The sequence below is a fragment of the Saccostrea cucullata genome, unplaced genomic scaffold, assembly GCF_032062105.1.
Source record: "Saccostrea cucullata isolate Sc308-1 unplaced genomic scaffold, CSIRO_AGI_Scuc_v1 ctg565, whole genome shotgun sequence".
NCBI classification, from domain to species: Eukaryota; Metazoa; Mollusca; class Bivalvia; order Ostreida; family Ostreidae; genus Saccostrea; species Saccostrea cuccullata.
This window is the reverse complement of record NW_026923523.1, coordinates 50,610-64,258: the sequence shown is the minus strand read 5'-3', so window position 1 is coordinate 64,258 and position 13,649 is coordinate 50,610. Positions and strand designations below refer to the sequence as shown.

The 13,649-nt window shown below is 31.9% G+C and overlaps 1 long non-coding RNA gene across 1 annotated transcript; it reads right to left on the bottom strand.

Annotated features, from left to right (window-relative positions):
• Positions 1-461: 461 nt before the first annotated feature.
• LOC134264199 (uncharacterized) lies at positions 462-1,944 on the bottom strand. The gene is made up of 3 exons (XR_009991474.1): positions 1,888-1,944; positions 1,222-1,298; positions 462-961 (listed from the first exon to the last, which is right to left on the bottom strand). It is a non-coding gene; the product is annotated as an uncharacterized LOC134264199 (long non-coding RNA).
• Positions 1,945-13,649: the final 11,705 nt, after the last annotated feature.

Sequence of the window (13,649 nt, the reverse complement as noted above, 5' to 3'; positions counted from 1 at the left end):
CACTGACCGTAAGGAAACCTGTTGCACCGTTTATTTAAGTTACAGATGAGAAGAAAATTTTATTGAGCTAAGCACATTCATGGCAAGTTAGTTTAGATAGGTTTCTGGTAATGATATTCTTGTTCAAGAAAAAGAAATCTCTGTTCGCCCGCCCAAATTACAAATTAAGGTTCATACAGTGAGAAAGCATGAAGTCTTTTTCAGGTGGCTGGCAATTTGAGAATTAAAAGCTGCACTGCATTACTCTATTTTCAGTTTATCTCGGACAAAGAGATTTTAAAATGTAAATACTCATGAACACAACTCCTTTAATCTCTTTTTATGCAAGTACATTAATATAATCTAAATTTAGAAGTATAAATTCAGTTCATGCGAACAAATGGTATAAATACAAAAACATCTATACATGTATATTGTTTTTATAATTTTTATTGCTTAAAACAAACACTTTTATAAAACATTTCGTTTATTTTTTGGATCATTTTAATTATAGGCACACAAGCTTTAAGCAATGTCATTTTTATAATAGATCAGGATGACATTCAGCCAGCAGAATTTGGCAAGCAGGGATCGCTACTTATTCTGCTAAAGGTATCTTGATTTGTGGAAAAGGTTCTCCAATAGTCTTTTGGCTGTACGTATTTGGCGTGGACCCAATGGGTCTTTATATTTCCATGTGCAGCGTAAAATACCCCGCTCCAGCTCTTGACAGACATGTCATCATGGAATTCGTTTTTGAAGGCCACCGACCATCCAGTGATGTATTCTGTGTTGTTCACTGGGATATATTTTCCCACCAGAAGGTAGGTCTGGGTAGGATCTCCGGCGATATCAGTGTATTGACCGGTGATAGTTGCATTTTGACAGAAGATAGTCATTTGTGATTTATACTCATTTCTCCATTTCCCAGCCAAGGAACATTGGTTTCCGTGTGTACCATGGGACTTGCAAGGGTCATTTTCTATATGAAAGCAAAGCATGTACATGTATCTACAGAAAAATCCTTTACATACTAGTACATATCTTCAAGTATTACTTGACCTCTAATTACTAAAAATGCTTTTTAGTATATATATATGGTAACAATGTTTTTATAAGTTTAATCTAAATACCAAATGCAACCTAAAAGGTTAAAGATTTAACATGGTAGTAAAAATGTATTCAGTTACAAATAATATCGACAGTTATGAAAAACATGAGGTTATGTATAATAGAACTTACGAGCAACGCCGTTCGTTGAGTGCACAAGCAGTACCCAACAAATCAAGAAAGTTGTGGAATAACAAATCATCTGCATACTGCAATTGAATGTAAATTTCAGTGAGCATCATAAAAAAAGATTTTTAATCAAAAAATTTAAATGTTTTATATAAAATATTTTTAATGTTTTTTTTAAATTTTGTTTGAAGTTAGCTAAAGGAGATTTGGAAAAATATAAATTTTGATGCAATTAGAAAAAAAATTAACAGAAATAATTGCATAAAAATAAATGGTGAAGATGGAGTGAAAATTCTTTAAAAAAGCAAATGGCAATAAATTGTCTGAAATAAAAAATTTACCGGAAGAGGTACAGAAAGAGACATTTTTAAAAGTTTGGGTGATTGGAAATTCATGTAACACAGAAATTAAAAATGCAACATTAAAAAATAAAAAGATCATTTAGAATTTTAGAAACAAAGCTCAGAATCCTAAGCACATGTATGAAATTTCAACAATGACTGTTTTTAGAAGAGTAATCGCGACTGAACGAAAATAAAAAAAAATCTTCCATTTTGTCATGAAAAGTAAACATTATTAAAATGAAATGATTACAACATCGTTCGAGTAGACATATAACATAACAAATATATTACAAAAGAATCTGTTGCAAACCTGCCGACGAATTACCTGAGAGGTTTTTACTCTTCTAACGTGAGTCAGGTTGATAATGTGCTTCATACACCTGTATTTATAGGAATATTCAATCACGTGCACAAAACACCGGGATGTCGTATTATACACTTGAAAATTAGGAATTTGAATGTTCTCCTTTTTATTCACTCTGAGTATAAATGCATGAATACTGAAATATTTTCGTCCAATACATATCAATAACACAAGAATTAATCTTTTTAATCCTACTTTAAATGATTATTTATACTAATATAAATATAAACAATAAAATGCCTTTCTTTGGTTGTAAGTACGGGAATTAACATTGCAGCTATTGCAGAAAAAAAATCATATCTATGATACACAGCATCTATTTTTACCGGGAGATTGTATGTACTTGAACTACGTATAAAGATAGGGAAATTTTCCTACGCTTTGTGCAAACCAACATGATAGTTGATCTTCACGGATCCGTTGTGCATTTTTTTAAGATTTAAAATATTTTATAGAATTTAACCTTTTTACTCCTTGAATTGTCTAAGGACATCACGACGTAAAGATCCAATTGTTTTGACGATTTTGACAACGACAAATAATTTTAGCTCATTTGAGTTCTTTTGAATATTTCCGATTACCAACAGCGTTGTTTTAATCTATAAATATGTATGTGCTTGAAAATGATGCACATGTACATTGAAAGCCATAGGACTATTGCATACAAAAGATAAAGGACCTCATTTTTAGATATTTACATTCGCTGTGTTTTTCTACAAACCAACAAATTAATTTGAATACCATTTGAGTGTATACTCATTCGTAGAAATGTACACGGAGAAACGTGTGTTAACGTGACGTCACAATGCGGTTGCAGCAACGTTAGTAAAAATTCAACAATATAGGACAGCGAGAAATTCAAATATTGAGTTGTAGGAAATTAGGCTGGGCTGAGGACATCGGCCTGGATAGCTCAGTGGTTAGACCACCTGACAAGAAATACAAGGGTCCTGGGTTCAATTCCCGGCCCAGCCATATGTTTTCAATATATATGTATTTATGAATTTTCAATGTATGTTTACTCATTCCTCCTTTCCATACTACAGATGGTGCCGTGGCCTACCTTGTTAAGGCAATGTATAATTACTAATGTTAAGTCCTGACAAGGTGAACTTGAGTTGTGTCTTCGGGGTCGAAGACTATTTAAGGAAGGGGGAGTTAGGAAATTACAGGCTGGCTGAGTAGAAAAACATAGCGAATGGATAGCTCAGTGGTTAGAGCACCTGACTAGAAATACAGGGGTCCCGGGTTCGATTCCCGGTCCAGCCATATGTTTTCAATATATATGTATTTATGAATTTTCAATGTATGTTTACTCATTCCTCCTTTCCATACTACAGAGTATATTTAAGATGCTTTCAAACATGTGAATCACACAGACATGTCAAGTAGGTATATTTCATGGAGCGCGCTAGCCCAGTTGAATGCAACAAGATACAATATTACAGAATGTCGAAAGTATGGAATAAATGTTTCTAACAATGTATGAAAATGCTTAAAAGCTAGAATTATTATTTAAATTGTCTAGACACAACAAATTTCAGGACGTGTTTTATTGATACATGTTTGCACTTTCAAAAATAGCAAATATTTATATCCTTAATACATATAAAAATATATTTTTGTTGTGTATGTATGAAATATATGCAACGTATAATCCAGAAAATTCAAAGTAGAAATGTCTGAAAGTAAAATTCAATCTTCTTGTCTTCAGTACTATCAGTCCGTGCTCAGTGATGTATGAAAATTATAACATATTGAATACAACCGGGGAAACGTAACCGTTTATAGTAACAGTGTCCAGTCCTGTATACAAACACAGTTTACGTTTCACGGGTGTGTTAAATTTGTTTAACTCTTCACAACACGGATTGTTTAAAATACGGGTGAGGTGATTTTGCTTTTTCACATTTTGTCCTTTTATTTTCTAGATTGTACTTGAATATTTTTCATTAATACACAACCGAATTTCTACTTTTCGGTTTTGATAGGATAAAGTTTACTTTGTGAAGGTGCAAAGATGTATCAATTAAACACGTTCCAAAATTCGTAGTTTCAATAATTTCCAGTTAAGTTTTTATTATATGTGCATGTGAAATGTCATAGAAAAATATTGGTCACAATATTAAACCGAAAATTTGATAAAATATCAACTTCAAATCTAAGTTCAAGCACCTTGAAGTCTAAACTTAACTAACGTTAACAAATATTGTCACTCAGAATAATAAACGGATTTTCCCCGCGCTCATGTCACGGTCGTCAGGGTATATTCTTCATCACTGCCCTGATCACACCTCTGAACTTTTAGGGGTATTTTTTAATGAGCTTGCTTTAAATTGCTTTCATGATAATAACAATCTTTGAAATGATTTTCTAAAATAAAAAATCATGATGACTAACGCAAGAGTTAATTTTTTTTATGTATATATAAAAATAGAATTAGATTCAAATACATGTGCTAGTATAAAAATAAAATTACATTCAAATACATGTGCTAGTCAAAATTGCCAAAGCACCATCAATAAGAACTAATTTTTTTTCATACTTTATAAAATTTGAGCATGAAGCATTTGCTGCATAGTTCAACTGAGACATTTATAAATGCCTTTACCGGTACATAAATACAATATCAAGCATGATATGACGACTTATAAATATATTTTAAACAACTCAACTAAATTGACAATACTCTTTTCAGTCAATTTAAGAATGACTTAAGTTGCCAAACAAACGAACGTTTTAGCTCTATAAACAATTCAGATGTAGAACGTCCGTTATCATTTAGTAAGAAATTATGGCCAATATGATTTTATTTAACTTTTTTTTCTTTGTTATACAACTCACAGGAATTCATTTATTAGGGCAGACTTACAAATGAATATATATATCAACAAGCAACTCCTAATGCATATGATAAGAATTATAGGAAATTGTAATTGTAAGTTTTCTCTACTTTTTTTCTAACATCATCTTAATATTGAACAGATGTATATATCAGACGCTGTACATTTTATATTTTTTTTAGTTTAAGGTAGGATTCTTCTCTGGTTTCTGACTAGATGAAACATTCAAAGTATATTAGCTTATTTGTCTTATATATTGAGGTGTAAGGGATTTAAAAGACCATATTTTTCTTTTCTCATCAAAATTGTACAACTTTAATTAGAAATGGTAAACTGCGTTTGAAAACTAGCAGGGACTATATTTTTGGCGGAATGGTGGCGTATGAAAATATCTTTTTTCTGCCTCTCAAAATTATAATAGAACAATGAATTTTGTTATAATTTTTACACAATTGAAGACTTGGAGAAATTTTTCAAATTTAAGTTAAATAAATAATGAGAGACTAGACTTTTAAAATATATCAAATAAAAATGATTTTTCAAACAAACTAGAACTTTGTTAGCTTTTAAAAGTTTCCTATCAAAGTGCAGATTGGAGCCAAAAATCCATAAAAAGTACTTTTTCTCTCTTAGTAAACGATCAAAACTTTTTGTTTTTGTATCATTTTGTACATTTATAAGACTACTTTATTATATGTGAAAATAAGAAAAAGTTAAATATAGGAAGCATATGAAAATAACTAATATATCCTAAAAGATTAAGATAAACAGAGAAAATTCGGATTAGCCAATATCCAGTTTAGTTTAATTATTTTTGTAAATTTGGTAATATCATGCTATGGACCCGATATATTAATATGTTTTTATGCAAAAAAAAAAGAATATTTAAACTTTTGAAATAGAAGTAGGTATCACATGATTGGCAACAGTATATTTTTATTCTTAATGTCAAGGAAAAGATAATGACCTTGACCTGACCTTGCCTCTAATATAAAACGGTCAAATTTAATTTCATTGATATTATCACTTACTGATATTGCCTTCTTGATTCTGTGAAAATTTCATTAATTTTTAAATATTAGAAATATGAGAAGAATCCTACCTTAAGAGAAATGTTTTGAGTTAACATAAGAAGAATATCAATGAATGATATTAATTGACAAAATTTCGTCCATTAACCTTAATGATGCATGGAAAGAAATAATTTTTTTTACTTTTCATTCAAATTTGAATAAATTCTTCTTCATGCGAATTTAAATGAATTATATTACGTCTAGTAACTGATATTATTTCGTATATTAAGTTTAAGGTTGGTTGAAAAAAAAAAAACTTTTCATTCAGATTTTGCATAAATTCAAAACAAATTTGCTGATTACCTGTTGCAATAACATTCAATGGGAATTCCAACAGGTTGTTTAAAGAAACCTGAGCGCAACTCGCCAAAACTATAATCGAATTTAATTATAACATTCAATAACATTCAATTAAGGGGCCTACGAAGGGGCACCTGTACTGTAGGAATACATTGCTTAAATCTTTTACCTAATTTTGATCTCAAAAAATTCTTATTAATGCATTAAATATTTTGTAAGCTGTAAAATAATTTGTATTTCTTTTAAGGGGCAGGGATGAAATTAAACTGTATGTAATTAAGGAGTAAAATTAGAATAAGTTTATCTTTCCAATCGATAAGTTGAACAATTTAAAAATACATATTATTAATGAGTCAACATTGAAATAACATTTTATTTGCATCCTTACAAATTATTTCTGGCTAAAAATGTTTCTGTGAGCTTCGATTCTGTCAAACGTGTTCAATAGTGTACGAAATAAGGGAGAGAACTGCTCCTCGTTTGGCCAAAGTATTTATATCTTTATGTTGTCGCCATATTTTCAGTCCTATTTTCCGAGCTTTACACTAAACAACCTTGGTGAAGTGTTATAAATCCTTTTTTTTGTTGTATGACCCGAAAACACTGTACTATAAAAGAGTTTTGAAATGTTGCCGCATTATCAGCTATTTAGTAAGCTACTTGTAGGTGAAAACTTTTGACCTCAAAGGTCGTTGATATGTTTAAAAAGAAAGACAAAGAATCTTCTGCAATTTTATTAAATTAAATTATATAATATTTTTGAAAATTGTTATGTTTATGTTCTATGATATATATGCTATGATATTTCTTCGAACGCTTTCCCTTGATAATCAACCAACTACATCTGGTGTACATGGCAGATCTCCGATTTTATGAAACTGGTCCTGATTGGTGTTAAATGTTTTTTGATAATTATCTGGATCCACATAACTCGCCAGAATCCAGTGGGTCTTGATATTACCGTGAGAAGCATAATATACCCCAGTCCAGGTTGTTACGGACCTTGCATCACGAAATTCATTTTTCCAAGCAACAGACCACCCCACGATATATTCCGTGGTATTCACTTGCACGTATCTTCCAATAAGATCATATTCTTTCTCTGCATTTCCTACGGCGCTGTAATAGTGACCTGAAATAGTTCCATTCTGGCATGTAAGTTTCATCTCTTAAAAAAAGTTGATTTCTCCAAATACCAGCTATTGCACATTGATCTCGTGTGTTTGGTGATTTACATGATGAAGATCCTAAAAGAATATTGGATAAGAAATTTTCAGTAATGCTGTGCTTAATTCTTACAAATCGTATTTATTTTCCTTCACTCGCAAAATTGAAATTTACAATGTAATTCAAGTCATAATAAATAAAAAAAGATTAGTTAGAAATTAATATAATTCGAGTCATTTCAGGCAAAAAGCAGCATTCATGAACAAAAACCAGACGCATCCAAACTCACTAGTTATCTTTGCCAAGGATTCAGCAAAGAACAAACCACACATCAGATCCAGAATAGGAACTTCCATCTTCATACTGTCATCAGAATTAATATTACAGCTGCATAAATATTATTTTATGATTAAGATAAGAATCCATTATTGAACTTGCTGGACTTCAGAATTTTTTTTAATATCAAGAAAAAGGGGTCCGATAAATGAATTTGAATCAGACACATCATGGCAGGATTGGCAAATCAAGCATAAGGTAATCGTGAAATATAAATGTAATAGTATATTTCTACATGTGCAAGACATTTTTATTAAAAATTCTTATTTTTTACAATGAAAAGATGGATCTGACAAACTAAACAACGACTGAAAGATAAAACTTAATTTTTTTGCTGCAAAATGGCCCTTTGAATATTTACCTTGGATTTGTGTTTATCTTCCAACAGACGTGATTTCAATTGAACTTAAGTCCATTCACCTGACAGGTATTTATAGGAACATAAAATCACGTGTGCAGAATTCCAAATGCTATATCAGGAGTGAAACAGTTAAAAAATATTAATTCTTTTTCACTAATTCAGAAAATCATTTTTTTTCGAAAAGGCCAATAGGGCATATCGCGCACCTGAGCACATCGGCTAGGAAAAAGCACAAATCAGTTCTGTATTGAGATAGAAATTTTGAGAGGAAGAGATATAAAGATTTTTTTTCAACGTTTTTCTATCTACACCGACTGAAGATGATTCTACTTAAGGAATAACTGTCTTATTTTTCGAATTCATGAAGTGATCAATGGATTGGCTTGTGTGATAATTTGCATAAACGCCGAAGGCGTTTATGCATAAAATTATCACACAAGCCAATCCATTGATCATCTTCATGAATTCGAAAAATAAGACAGTTATTCCTTATATTTACATGCTTTGATTCCGCCAATCCATGGGCTCCAAGTCTGCTTCTCTCTAGGTGTTGTCCCGCCCTGCACGTGATTTTTTTTGGAACCGCGCCAAAACATTCATGAGGAAATCAATTACATTTACAATTAGTAATTTTATCTCGGACAAAGACATTGGAAATGTAAATATGTAAGTTTAAAGCTGAACACGACTCGTAAATAGGCATACAGTATTTTCGATAGCATTATCTACGATACATCAAAACTAGGGTATACTCGTCGCATTCGTTACACTTGACTGCTTTATTGTCACGGTTATCGGCGTGGAATGGCTACCCGTGTTCGTGTTGGTTATCTTGCATTACCTTTGTTTATATTTTATTGCAGTTACGTTTATCTTTGTTGTTTGTATACCATGTATACTGCATTGACTTATACAACTATAATTGTAAATTTATTTGGTATCTTATTTTCCTGCATTAGACGAAGTATTACGTTATTATTCTTCCTACCGAGTTCTTTATAGCATACATCCGTCTACACTGGGTCGACTGATTACACTGAACAGTGACCACTATTTATAGGGGTCTGCAGAGTAGCGAGACTCGGGAACAAAAATGGCGGACAGATTCCTTTTACGAATCGTGTTCAGGTTTAATTTTCCAGCTCAGTGGTTCTAGAGAAGGATATGTTCCTTTTTATTTCTTTCTAAAATATTGATCGGCCATTGTGGCCTTTCCCTTCCTGTGGTTCATGATTAAAACATACCTGAATTTACAATACGTGAGGATAATATCACATGAGTTTTATCTTCCTGGATCAGTGGTTCCTGAAAAGATTTTTTAATAATGCTGTTAATTTTTCATTGATTTGTTATTATTTCCCTTGATAGAGGGCATGGCCCTTCCATTTAACAAACTTGAATCCTTTCACCAAATGATACTCTGTGCCAAGTTTAGTGGATTTTGGCCAAGTAATTGGAAAACATGAAACTGTAAAAAATTTACAACAACGACGTTAACAACGACAAGGACGATGACAGAAAACTAACAAAGGATGTACTGTAGAATCATCATTGTTCGTGTACATGTGGGACCAATGTTCGTGGATTTCGTGGCGGGTCACCCTAACTCACGAATTTACGTTCCCACGAACGTTTATTTTGTTTACATATTTATGAGTAAAACACTAAATTACGTCCCCTTGAATAGGTAAAAATTTGCTTACCCACGAACATTAAAGGTACTTGGACACAGATTTGAAGTCATTTTTTTCTCTATAATATAACGAATTATATATTTTAATAAAATTTCACATAAAAATTAATTAAAAATCTTATTTCATTTAAAAGTTATTAAAACTTCAAATTTTTTGGCGGGTTTGATTGACACATCCTTGCACTTTTACAAATTTTAATTTTACTCTTAATACTTAGGAAAGTGTCAATCTTGTTGTGCATGAATGAAAAATATTAATACTATAATCCAGAAAATTCAGAGTAGACATGTTCGAAAGGAAAATATTCACACAATATATTCCCAGTCCGTGCGTTGTGGTGAGCAGACTTTGACAATTGAACGCGCCCGGTGAAATAAAAACATCAACAAAAACAGAGTTCCTGCCTTGTTTACAAAAACTGTGTACATAACACGAGTGTGATCGATTTGCACACACGACTTAGCTCGGAATGACGATACTTGTGAAGGCGTTTTGCTTTCAAACATTTCTACTCTGAATAATTTTTTTTTCTGGATTAACGTTTTAATATGTCTCATTAAAACACAACAAGATTGCCATTTTTCTGAAGGATTAAGAATAAATTAAAATATGTGAAAGTGCAAGGATGTGTCAATCAAACCCGCCAAAAAATTTACAGTTTTAATAACTTTTAAATGAAATAAGATTTTAAATTAATTTTTGTGTGAAATGCAAATAAAATATATAATTCGTCATATTACTGTGTAGTATACGGAAAATATTAACTTCAAATCTGTGTCCAAGTACCTTTAATATATTGGGTCCAACGAATTAAAAATGATTCCACAGTATTCGTTTTAATAAAAGTTTTGTCGACCAATTGGAGAAAAAAAATTTCCAGAAATTTAAACCTTAAATCAATTATCCTCCAAAGTTCGCGTAGATTTTGGCGTAAAAGTTCTTTAGGGCAGGCATGTCCAAAAATTAAATTATGAAATTTTGACAGTCTTTGATCTTAAGAATTATTTTAAAAAGATTTTTTAGCTGCATAAACATAAATGTTGAAGATTTAGTGTATTTTCTTTTACAAAATCAACTGGTAATAAATTGTCTTAAAATTGTGATTCACTGTAATAAAGAGGCAGACATTTTGAAAGTTTGGGCAATTGAAAATTCATCGAACACAGAAATCAAAAATGCTAATTTAAAAAAAGAAAAAAAGAGATCATTTTGATTTCGAAACAGAGCTCAGAATCTTGAGCACATGTATAAAATTTAAACAAAGACTGTTTTTAGAAACTAATCACGACTGAATAATAAAAAAATGTTCACTTAAATCATGAGAAGTCAACAATATTAAGGGTGCAAGGATACAGATTAACATTTAATATTTTCTGTAAAATATCACGACTTATACATTTTAATAGCAGTTCACACAAAAATATATCAAAAATCTTATTTTATCTAAAAGTTATTAAAACTATTTTAAAAAGATGAGTTTGATTGACACATCCTTGCACTTTCACAAGTTTTAATTTAATTCTTAATACTTAGGAAAAGTGTCAATCTTGTTGTGTTTAAATGAAAAATATTAAAACTATAACAGAGTAGAAATTTTCGAAAGCAAAACATATACACATAGTATATTGTCAGTCCGTGCAGTTGTGCTGAGCATACTTTAACAATTGGGCGCACCCGGTGAATCGTAAACATCGAAAAAGAACAGAGCTCGTGCCCTGTTTACAAAAAACTGTGTACGTTTCACGGGTCTGATCAATTTGCTAAACTCTGTACACAACGTTTAGCGCAGAATGACGAAACTTGTGAAGGGGTTTTGTTTTCTAAAATTTCTATTCTGAATATAATTCTTTTTATGAATTTAATTTTTAATATTTTTAATTAATACACCACTTTTCCTAAGAATAAAAGTCAAATTTATGAGAGTGCAAGGATGTGTTAATCAAACCCATCCTAAAATTAGAAGTTTCAATAACTTTAAGTTGAAATAAAATATTAAGTATGTTTTTGTTTATAATGCTATAAAATATACAAGAGGCCCATGGGCCACATCGCTCACCTGAGAAGCTTTGACCATTCTGTTCTTTACCAGATTTCCTCCTTGTAATACATAATGCATCCCCATTCCCCAACCTACCCCACTGATCATAATTTAGAAAATTTGAAATCTACACTACCCCAGGATCCTTCCATGTGCACATAAGTTTCAGCTTTTCTGGCCCAGTGGTTCTTGAGAAGAAGATTTTCAAAGATTTTTCTATATATTTCTATGTAAAACTTTGATTCCCCATTGTGGCTCCGCCCTACCCCGGGGGTCATGATTTGAAGAATTTAAAATCTACACTACCCAAAAATGCTTCCACATAAGTTTCAGCTTTTCTGGACCAGTGGTTCTTGAGAAGAAGATTCTCAAAGATTTTTCCTATATATTTCTATGTAAAACTTTCATTTCCCATTGTGGTCCTGCCTTACCCCCGGGGGTCATGATTTGAACAATATAGAATCTACACTACCCCAGGATGCTTCCACATAAGTTTCAGCTTTTCTTGCCCAGTGGTTTTTGAGGAAAAGATTTTCAAAGATTTTTCCTATATATTTCTACGTAAAACTTTGATTCCATATTGTGGCCCCGCCCTACCCCCGGGGGTCATGATTTGAACAATTTAGAATCTACACTACCCAAGGATGCTTCCACATAAGTTTCAGCTTTTCTTGCCCAGTGGTTCTTAAGAAGAACATTTTCAAAGATTTTTCCTATATATTTCTATGTAAAACTTTGATTCCCCATTGTGGCCCCACCCTACCCCCGGGGGTCATGATTTGAACAATTTAGAATCTACACTATCCCAGGATGCTTCCACATAAGTTTCAGCTCTTCTGGCCCAGTAGTTTTTGAGAAGAAGATTTTTTAATGACCCCACCCTATTTTTGTCTTTTCTTGATTATCTCCCCTTGTGAGGGGACTTGGCCCTTCATTTTAACAATTTACATTTCACTTCACCCAAGGATGCTTTGTACCAAGTTTGGTCAAAATTGGCCCAGTGGTTCTTGAGAAGAAGTCGAAAATGTGAAAGTTTACAGACGGACAGACGGACGGACGACGGACAAAATGTGATCAGAAAAGCTCACTTGAGCCTTCGGCTCAGGTGAGCTAAAAAGTCATGATATTATACAGAAAATATTAACTTCAAATCTGTGTCCATGCACCTTTAAAGTTTGATGTTTAAAACATTAAGGACAGATGATACAAACCATTTTTTTTTATTTGAAAAAGATTTAATATCATGTCTCAAATTTAGAAAAGTGGATGGTTCTTAGAATTTTTTCTCCTAAGAACTGGAATATAAAAAAGACTTGGAAAATATTAGTAAATATAGACATATAACATTCAGTTAAGGTTTACAGGTGAAAACAAATTTCAGAATATGTTACCATGGTGCTAAAAGTGTAACATAAACTTAAGAAAAATATACCAAGCCAGGTGAATTTTATTAGGAAGAGCTAAATTGTAAAATTCAGCCTAGGTGATATTGCTTATTTTTTGCCATTTTGATCTTCCTCTTAAAATTCAGGCAAAAATGAAAACCCAACGGCATTTATGTACATTTGTAATCCACTGAATGCGCGTCAACCCTTTATGACGTCACTGAGAAATTACGTCGAACATTTATCCATACGCACATCTATGTCCTCTTGAACCCGTACCGGTATTTATACAATTATAGATACGCATTGCTTTCAGTAGTGTTATATAAAGGAAACATTGGCAAATGTAAATATCCAGAAATAAAAGCCGTGCACTATTTCGGCATAGTATGCTTACGCTATACAAACTGACAGGAAGCATAAATATGCCTGATAGTGATCGAGCGCACGTTTCCTTTTGCTGAAACTCAATTAATGACTAAATAATTTTAAGGTATCGACGAAAGGAAAATTGATAATGGACATT